This window comes from Caretta caretta, chromosome 1 (genome assembly GCF_965140235.1).
Source record: "Caretta caretta isolate rCarCar2 chromosome 1, rCarCar1.hap1, whole genome shotgun sequence".
Taxonomy (NCBI): Eukaryota; Metazoa; Chordata; order Testudines; family Cheloniidae; genus Caretta; species Caretta caretta.
Window position 1 is genome coordinate 166,092,385 of NC_134206.1, and position 10,990 is coordinate 166,103,374.

Below are 10,990 nucleotides of genomic sequence, written 5' to 3' on the forward strand. Positions count from 1 at the left end.
ACTTACTCTCTTCAGCCCTCCACCTCTCCTCCCGGTCATTTTGTGCTTTCCTGCACTCTGACATTATTTGCCTCCACGCATTCGTCTGTGCTCTGTCAGTGTGGGAGGACAGCATGAGCTCGGAGAACATTTCATCACGAGTGCGTTTTTTTTTCTTTCTAAGCTTCACTAGCCTCTGGGAAGGAGAAGATCCTGTGATCATTGAAACACATGCAGCTGGTGGAGAAAAAAAAAGGGACAGCGGTATTTAAAAAGACACATTTTATAAAACAGTGGCTACACTCTTTCAGGGTAAACCTTGCTGTTAACATTACATACATAGCACATGTGCTTTCGTTACAAGGTCGCATTTTGCCTCCTCCCACCGCGTGAACGGATTTTGGTTGAATGCCAGCAAACATACACTGCAATGCTTTGTTCTACAGTGATTCCCCAGTACGTGTTGCTGGCCTGGAGTGGTAAAGTGTCCTACCATGAAGGACGAAATAAGGCTGCCCTCCCCAGAAACCTTTTGCAAAGACAGAACCGCAAATGCCAGGGCAAAGTAATCCTTTCACATGCTTGCTTTTAAACCATGTATAGCATTTTAAAAGGTACACTCACCAGAGGTCCCTTCTCCGCCTGCTGAGTCCAGGAGGCAGCCTTGGGTGGGTTCGGGGGGTACTGGCTCCAGGTCTAGGGTGAGAAACAGTTCCTGGCTGTCGGGAAAACCGGTTTCTCCGCTTGCTTGCTGTGAGCTATCTACAACCTCCTCATCATCATCTTCTTCGTCCCCAAAACCTACTTCTGTATTGCCTCCATCTCCATTGAAGGAGTCAAACAACACGGCTGGGGTAGTGGTGGCTGAACCCCCTAAAATGGCATGCAGCTCATCATAGAAGCGGCATGTTTGGGGCTCTGACCCAGAGCGGCTGTTCGCCTCTCTGGTTTTCTGGTAGGCTTGCCTCAGCTCCTTCAGTTTCACGCGGCACTGCTTCGGGTCCCTGTTATGGCCTCTGTCCTTCATGCCCTGGGAGATTTTCAGAAAGGTTTTGGCATTTCGAAAACTGGAACGGAGTTCTGATAGCACGGATTCCTCTCCCCAAACAGCGATCAGATCCCGTACCTCCCGTTCGGTCCATGCTGGAGCTCTTTTGCGATTCTGGGACTCCATCATGGTCACCTGTGCTGATGAGCTCTGCATGGTCACCTGCAGCTTGCCACGCTGGCCAAACAGGAAATGAGATTCAAAAGTTCGCGGTTCTTTTCCTGTCTACCTGGCCAGTGCATCTGAGTTGAGAGCGCTGTCCAGAGCGGTCAGAATGGAGCACTCTGGGATAGCTCCCGGAGGCCAATACCATCGAATTGTGTCCACAGTACCCCAAATTCGAGCCGGCAACGTCGATTTAAGCGCTAATCCACTTGTCAGGGGTGGAGTAAGGAAATCGATTTTAAGAGCCCTTTAAGTCGAAATAAAGGGCTTCATTGTGTGGACGGGTGCAGGTTTAAATCGATTTAACGCTGCTAAATTCGACCTAAAGTCCTAGTGTAGACCAGGGCTGAGCAAGCTCAGTGCAGCAGAAGCCAGGTCTATGCTTTTAGTATCCATTTCAGCATTAGGGATGATGGAGGTAGTGGGAGGGCCTCATATTTCCTGCACCAGCATTGCACTGTGACACTTTGCCATTGACTTCAGTGGGGCCAGGATATCACCCATTGTTTCTAAATTGTCTTTTTGATATTACTATTAGTAATTATTTGTTTTACCGTAATACCTAGATGCCCAAGTCAAGGACTAGAACCCCATTGTGATAGGAGCTGTACAAACATGGGGAAAAGCCGGTCCCTGCCCCAAAAATCATACAATCTAAGTATGGCACAGCATTTTCATTTCATACAGACATTCCTCTGCCTTAATCTCTTCTGAGTAAACCAAATAATTTTAAAATGTCCTCTTTTCAACAACAAAATAAGAGGTTATTTTATTAGGAAGTGTAACTAAGAAACTTCCAGTGTAGTCTGTGGGTTATCAGCTGAGCTGGCAGGATACTTACAGTAGTTTTTAATGGGAAATTTGCTAAATTTCAACTTCCTTCTGTCTGCTAAAGAGCAGAAGTAAGTCTTGACTTGCATATGCATTTCATATCATTCAGTTGACATAAGCCATGACTAAAGGCAAATTAAATTTTTGCAAGTAGGCATGATTTTGTACAAGTTGCATAAGGAAAGCATGAGGAATCTAACAGCTCAGATTCAGTTCTCAATACATGACATTTCTTGTCTCCAGTCTAATGAAATACCTTCAGCTTTGGGGATATTCTTTTATAAGGCGGGGCTTTAGCCTTACAGCTGCTCAATGCTAATGATACTTGGGCCACTAAATCTCTAGGCATAAAATTGAGACTTTTTAATTTATTTTCAGTGACCACAAAAGAGCTTTGTCATTTAGCTCTCCACATTTACTGTGAAGTATTATCTCAGACTTAAATGAGAGCTACATAAGGGGCTCCGAGATGCAAGTTCCTGTTGTTTTTTTAGTCCAAGGCTACATTCTGTGGTCAAAAGGGGCTGGGTTTCATATTTGGCAAAGGAAGAGGGGATCATTCCACATAGGGAAATTTCTTGTCCAAATGAACAAGTTCAATGCATTCTCCTCTCTACCAGCAGCCATTAAAACAGAGTCCTTTCCCTCTGCCCCGCATAAATAGAACTGCCTGAGGTTAGCTGTGCTCTAAGGGCTTGTCTTCACAGCGCAGTCAGCTCAACTTAGTACACTCAAGTTACTGCGCTCTAGCTAGCCAGGCTTCAGCGGAAGCGGCCACACTTCAGAACAACACTGAAGTTATGCTGAGACATTTGGTGAGTGGCATACAGTGACTAGACTCGCTGCTGCTGAGTAGTTGTAAGTCATGCCGTTGTTACGTCCCCACGGCATTACTGGCTGGAGCATCAGAATCATGGGAGCTTCAAACCTTCCCCCAGCCCCACTACGAGGGGCTATCCTGCATTTAAAGCACCACCTCAATTGAGCTACAGATTTTTGTGTGTGAATAGGGGTCAAGTTAGGGATAACAGTTGAGTTATAACTTGAGCTCACTGTGCTGTGAAGATACACCCTAATTTAGCATACACACTAGCCTTAGGCCTCCGCACCTTCTCAATACATGCCATCTATCTTTAGTACATATAATGTTCCTCTTTACCATAATATCTGAGCTCCTCACAGACTTGTCGTCACAGCACCCCTGTGAGGCAGTGCAGTGCTATTATCGATATTTTACAGATGGAAACTGAGGCCCAGAGTAGCCAAGTGATTTGGTCCCAAGGCTGTGTTGGAGCATTAGTCATTCATCCCCCAAATCGGAAATCACTATTTAATGCTGCTCTGGAATTACCTTTTAAGCAATAACAGAAATAATGCTTTGTTCAAGTGCACTGACACAAGTGTGAATAAACAGATAGTAGAGAGTCAAAGGAAGAAATCCCTTTTATGTTAAAAGGACACTCTCAGCTCAAATGTGGCCCAAAATGCAACAACTGATCAGATTCTTAGGAGCATGAGGAGAGATCCACCTTTAGATTCCTCAGTTAATTTACAAGGGGCCAGATCCTGGACCCTGGTGTAGACTATTTGAGGATTCCTTTGATTTATAGCAATCGCCTTTCATTTATAGCTGGCTCTGTGTCATCCTCTTTTGGCCACCCCACCTTAGGGGGTGTATTGTGTCCAGGGTGCTGCTGTTCTCTGGCAATCTGCAGCATGCGGAAACATTTGGAAGATGTTGCAGCTGGGCTTAATTTAGCATAACCCTGAAGGTGCCCTAACTTGCATTGTGGATTGAACCATCTTTGCCCCCTCCTCACCTTCCTGGTCCTGCTTGGCCAGACCCAAGGATTGGGAGCTAGATCTTCTCCCGGCCTAACACATTACACTGGGAATTATGCACTCACTTATGGGAGCAAATCATGTTATTGCTTGGAAGTGGAAATGTCTGTCATCCTAACAAACAGGTGAAGCATTTAGGACACTGTAGTTTTAGGAAAATGGATAGAGAGTGCCAAAGACTGATTTACAGTTTGTTATGCCATTTGGCATCCTTTCTTTGAAGTAATAGAAGAGGGGTTTGTTATATATGATCTCCTTTAACTTTGAATATTTATGAAATGCTTAGGGTGAGAGTGGTATGTCAAAAAGAAGAATAGCATATCTGTAAGGACCTGCAGTTGTACTTGTGAGCAAAATAAGGAGGAACAACAAGTTCAGGTATTTAGATTTATATTTTTGGTATAGTAACTAAACATCTACACTGAGTAAGTTGGTAGGGTTATAAAATATACTTGAAGGGAAGAGCTGAGATCTGTGACTGTGGGCTGGGAACATGGCAGTTTCTTGGAGACAGAAAGTTTACTTCATATTTCTGCAGTTTTGGAATGAAAGATGATTTTGGAAATTCTGACAACAGCCCAAGTGTCTCTGCAGGACTGAATAATCGACTGGTAAAATCTTCAGTACCTCTTCTGAAAACAAAGCCTAGGAAATGAATAGAACATTTGGTGTTCTCTCTTGAGCTAAATGCCAATAAGAATACTTGTACATATGGCAATATCTATTGCTGTAGATAACGGTCTGTTTCTTTTATTGTATGTACAAGAAAATAGCAATTATATGCTATTGGCCCCAAATTGAGGCTAGGTAAAAATAAGCATTTACAAAATGTAATAAGATTGATAGAGAATTTCTTATGCATATTTATATGTCATTGGAAAGGTTTAAACAAACATTTCCCCTCATTATTTGCAAATTAAACATTGTATCATCGTGCTAGAAAAATGTTTTGACTGGTGTGTTATGTCCCCTGGGGTGGGTGTGTCTGAGGGTGGGGAAATCACAACAGGCTATGAGGGGGATAACCAGGTGCTGAATATTTTATTACAATCGAAACAAAGAAACTCTTACTTCCCCCATTCCCTGCACAATTTAACTCTTCAAGGTCAAGTTTCTCTGTCAAACTCTTGAAACACACACACAAATTAATTATGCAGTTTTAGCATAATCACTGATGTTTATACAGTTAGTGTAAGGAGGTTGCAACAATTTTGACTTCAAATAAGAGGTTGCCAACCTGAAAAAGTTGGAGAAACATTGTGGTAGAATGCAATGCCCTAGCTATTAAATATCTGTTCCACAGATGGGTATTGTACTTCCATTAGTACAAAACATGTGCTCATAACATAACATGTGCCTTTTAAAAAAATGTGGTAATCTATGTTGAATTGAAATTGTTATAGTCTTAACAGCCTAATCTGGGTTAATAACTCTTTAGGATGGCTCTCTTTAAAGAGTATCATCCATTGGCAAATTGCTGTAGACTTGAGGCTTTTAATGAACGTTGCTTTGCTGAGGATGAAGCCAGGTGGAGGATACAGAACACGGGTTTTGCTGTGGCCACATAACATGGAAGGTTTTGACCAGTGCTCATTTTTGGAATTAGAGTTAAACCCTTTCTAGACACAATTCTGCACAGCTGTGCATTTTCAATGTTGCTAGATGAGTGTCCAGCAGAATACAAACATCCGCTGAATAAACTTCAGAGTACAACCCTGTAAACTTAGATTCTAGAAGTGAGAATTATTAAATAGTTTATATATGACATGGGAACCATCACGGCTTCTTTGGGTTATCTCCTTCTCCATCATATACCTGATAATATAACTATTGGCCTTTAGGTAAAGAAGTAGAATTATGACTAGCTTGGAGAATCTGTAAGGTTGATAAAAATAGGGGACCTGCAGCTTGTCTTTGTTTTTTTTATTTTGACAGTTAAACAAATGTTGTGGTTGCATGTCTGTGGGCTTCTGGAAATTTGTCAAACAAGATAAACAGTTTCCTAGTATAATCCTTCTGCATGCAATGTCCTTGACTTAAATTACTGTATAATTATTCGCAAAAAGAAAAGGAGTACTTGTGGCACCTTAGAGACTAACCAATTTATTTGAGCGTGAGCTTTCGTGAGCTACAGCTCACTTCATCGTAGCTCACGAAAGCTCATGCTCAAATAAATTGGTTAGTCTCTAAGGTGCCACAAGTACTCCTTTTCTTTTTGCGAATACAGACTAACACGGCTGTTACTCTGAAACCTGTATAATTATTAGCTCGGCTACTGCATGTGAGAAGTGAAATGGAGCATTTGACAGGCAATTCTTCTCTCTCTAAGCACCAGTTTATGTAAAGGATGAGGAAGTCCTGAGATTACTCTGACAACTCCAGCAATAGTATATTCCAAACAATCTGAAAGCTTAACATTTTTCAGAGGGTTGGAATTAAACTGGAGGGGTATGCTAAGATCTGTTAGTATTCGGTAGGGTTCTCCAATCTTATTTCCCACCTGAGCGGTGTGGTGATCTGGCAAGATGACTCATTCATTTCCATCTCATGCTGGCTATGCCATGCTGCAATAGGCATCTTTGCACCACGTTATATTGTGCTGCTTCTTTGCCTTTTAATTTTGGAGCACGGTATGTACTTGGTAACTGACTTTTGGTAGCTTAAATGGTCTCAATATATATAGTTTAATATGTATATAGTTTATGTATAGTCAATATTGTTTAAAAGAAAATCTTTATATGTCTTTAAAAATAGAGATGTCTTATGCCAAGAAAAGATTATGGCAGTACAGTAATCTCCACAAATGGAGCAACAGACAACACATTTCTCTAAAGTAGTTGAAAAAGTAGCGTCCAGAGACCTCACTTCCTCTTTCTCTCAAGTGATACTGCTGCAGTTGAAATCAGCTGGGATGGGAGAGCTAAAACCTCCCCTGTTTAAATGGGAGGGTTGGCATCTGGAAGTTCTGTGAAGGGTCCTTGTGACCCAGTGCTCCTGGCCTCTTTGCTTTGCACAGACTGCTCAGAGATCTTCTCTTACGTAGATACCACCTTACAATGTTTTACTCAATTACCTTCTACATAGTAGTGCAGTCACAGTATTTTACAAAAAGAAAAGGAGGACTTGTGGTACCTTAGAGACTAACCAATTTATTTGAGCATAAGCTTTCGTGAGCTACAGCTCACTTCATCCGACGAAGTGAGCTGTAGCTCACGAAAGCTTCTGCTCAAATAAATTGGTTAGTCTCTAAGGTACCACAAGTCCTCCTTTTCTTTTTGCGAATACAGACTAACACGGCTGTTACTCTGAAACAGTATTTTACAATGTTTTCCAGCTTTACTACTCCTTCTCCAAAGGGGGGGAAGTGTGTCTGCCCCAAGAATTCCCTTTTGCCAGGCCCCACTAAGTCACTTGCCCACCCATCAACCTACTCTCCTGCTCACCTCCCCGCCCCATTTCCCGGTGCTCTTTTATCCAGTGTCCTTGTTAATGTGTAATAGTAGGATTTTATGTTTGTATTTTGTATAATTTAGAACGAAGGATAAAGAATAATAAGATAATAATGTAGCATGTATTAAATGTATTGATGTATGATTTGACCATATCCTGCCAGCCACTCTTTTTGAATAGCAGAAAGGAATGGCCTAATGTGCCATTGGTAGAGATGCATCAGCCAGAATTTCTTTGTGTCTGGACTGATTTCAAGGCAGTAACAGACCTTTGGGGGTCACCACTTTGTTGTAGGGTTAGCATTTTAAAATAAGTAAAAGAATGCCATGATTGGTTTGTTTGTTTTTTGCATTGCAACTTGATGTTCCTGTTCAGAATGGTCTGTGTAAATTAATTTTGTTTTGTGTGTGAATGTGGAATGTCTGTTAAGATAAGTGTGAAGGCCATCGCTGAACCAGATGTTTCTAGGGAGGGATCGGTGACAGACGCACGTGTGCCAGAAGGCTGCAACACGCCCTATTGAAATGTCAGAGGAGGGCAGATTGATGAATCTAAAGATGAGACAGGCACCTATCAATGGGGACAAGATAGCTGTGATCAAAACCAGCATGGGATAACTCCCTGAGGAACTTGATGAAAGAACAAGATAAAGGATGAGAAGGACAATTTAAGAAAACAAGCACTCATCAAACAACAATTGATTACAGCATGACTCATTGGTGCAAAACTCATTGGTCCCAGTGAAGGAAAATCACTATATAAACAGGTGCCTTGTCATGAAACTTTGGGTTTGTCCTGCCAAGACTTCCCTGGAGCATCATGTTGCGACTGACGGAACTTGCCTCCTACCTACCCATGATCAACCTAGAGGGCCACTAGATCGATCTGGGCTCTGGACTGGAAACTGTAAGATCGATTGGTGGGACAGTGTGTGTGTGGTGTGATTGAATGCATATGCTAATTGTTGTATCTTCAATAAACGTGGTGTATTGCCTTTTCCACTGAAAAAGATCCCGTGTGTTTCTTATAAGCATAACAAATATGCTAGTTAGCTCATTAGCTACCCAGCCCCAACCTGATCTGGTAATCATAGAATCAAAGACATGTAGGACTGGAAGGGACCTCGAGATAAGGTGACCATATGTCCAGTGTTGGCTGGGATAGTCCCTTTTTTAAGCCCTGGCCTGGCTGTCTCAGCTTTTTTGACAAAATGGGGCATTTATCACATTTGCTCTTGCCAACTTGATCTTTCAACTCAGTTTAATAACTTGATCACTCAATAATTAGACCATCCCTGACAGGTGTCTGTCTAACCCATTATTAAAAATCTCTAGTGACGGAGATTCCACATCCTCCCTAGGCCATTTGTTCCAGTGCTTAACCACCCTGTCAGTTAGAAAGTTTTTCATAATGTCCAACCTAAACCTCCCTTGCTGCAGTTTAAGCCCACTGCTTCTTGTCCTATTCTCAGAGGTTAAGGAGAACAATTTTTCTCCTTCCTCCTTGTACTTTTATGTACTTGAAAACTTTTATGTCCTCTGAGTCTTCTGTTCTCCAGACTAAACAAACCCAATTTTTTCAATCTTTCTTCATAGGTCATGTTTTCTAGACCTTTAATAACTTTTGTTGCTCTTCTTTGGACTTTCTCCAATTTGTCCAGATATTTCCTGAAATGTGGCACCCAGAACAGGCCACAATACTTCAGCTGAGACCATATCAGCACAGATCCTCCCCAGATCCCATTCTGTTGTACTCCTTCCTATGCAGTCATTTCCCATTTTGTATGTGTGCAACTGATTGTTCCTTCCTAAATGGAGTACTTTGCATTTGTCCTTATTAAAGTTCATCCTATTTATTTTAGACCATTTCTCCAGTTTGTCCAGATCATTTTGAATTTTAATCCTCTCCTCCAAAGCACTTGCGACCCCCCTCTCCCCCCAGCTTGGGATCATCTGCAAACTTTGTAAGTGAACTCTCTATGCCATTATCTAAGTAATTGATGAAGATATTGAACAGAACCGGACCCAGAACTTATTCTGACAGAATCCCACTCAATATGTCCTTCCAGCTTGACTGTGAACCATTGATAACTACTCTCTGAGAACCGTTTTCCAACCAGTTATGCACCCACCTTATAGTAGCTCCATCTAGGTTGAATTTCCCTAGTTTGTTTATGAGAAAGTCATGCGAGACAGAGTCAAAAGTCTTACTAAAAATCAAGATATACCACATCTACTGCTTCCTCCCTATCCACAAGGCCTGTTACCCTGTCAAAAAAAGCTATCAGGTTGGTTTGACATGATTTGTTCTTGATACATCCATGCCGACTGTTATCACCGTATTATCCTCTAGGTGTTTGCAAATTGATTGCTTAATTATTTACTCCATTATCTTTCCAGGTATTGAAGATAAGCTGACTGGTCTGTATTTCCCTGGGTAGTCCTTATTCCCTTTTAATAGATTGGCACTATATTTGCCCTTTTTCAGTCCTCTGGAATCTCTCCTGTCTTTCATGACTTTTTGAAGATAATCACTAATGGCTCAGATATCTCCTCAGTCAGCTTCTTGAAAATTCTAGAAGGCTCAGCTGACTTGAAGACATCTAACTTGCCTAAGTAATTTTTAACTTGTTCTTTCCCTATTTTATCCTCTGATCCTAATTCACTTTTACTGGCATTGACTATGTTAGATGTCCAATCGATACTAACTTTTTTGGTGAAAACTGAAACAAAGAAGTCATTTAGCACTTTTGCCATTTTTACATCTTTTGTTATAGTTTTCTCTCTCATTGAGCAACGAGCCTATCCTGTCTGTGGTCTTCCTATTGCTTCTAATGTATTTGTAGAATGTTTTCTTGTTACCCTTTATGTCTTTAGCTAGTTCAATCTCATTTTGTGCCCTGGCCTTTCTAATTTTGTCCCTACATGCTTATGTTGTTTATATTCATCCTCTGTAATTTGACCTAGTTTTCACTTTTTGGGGACTTTTTTGAGTTTCAGATCACTGAATATCTCCTGGTGAAGACAGCATGATCTCTTGCCATACTTCCTATCTTTCCTAAGCAGTAGGATAGTCAGGAACTTTCCTATGCAGTGGGATAATCAGGAACTCCTCTCCTTAATCAGCCCCCTCGCCCAGCATAATTGATTAAACAGTGACCAGAACGCTGGTTCTGTTGCTTCCCAGCACTTTGTCACAGTCCTCCACCACTGTTCCCTCTAAGCTGTGCGCGTGCACACAGATCCTAAACCCCACTCACACGGCGAAACACCACGCGCACAAAAATTTGCACAGAAATATTTTGCGCACACGGCCTGTCAAAAATTAGAGGGAACATTGTCCTCAACTATACAATTTACTGCTTGCTGTGGTCTAAAGTAGAGGTTATCAACCTTTTTCTTTCTGCGTCCCCCCTCCCCCCCAAATATGCTATAAAAACTCCATGGCCCACCTGTTTCATAACAACTGGTTTTCTGCATACAAAAACAAGGGCTGCCACTAAGGGATAGTAAGACGGGCAATTGCCTGGGGCCTCATGCCACAGGGGCCCCTGCAAAGCTACATTTGCTCAGGCTTCAGCCCAGAGTGGTGGGGCTCAGGGCTGTGGGCTTCAGCCCCACGCAGTGGAGCTTCAGCTTTCTACTCTGGGCCCCAGCAAGTCTAATGCTAGCCTTG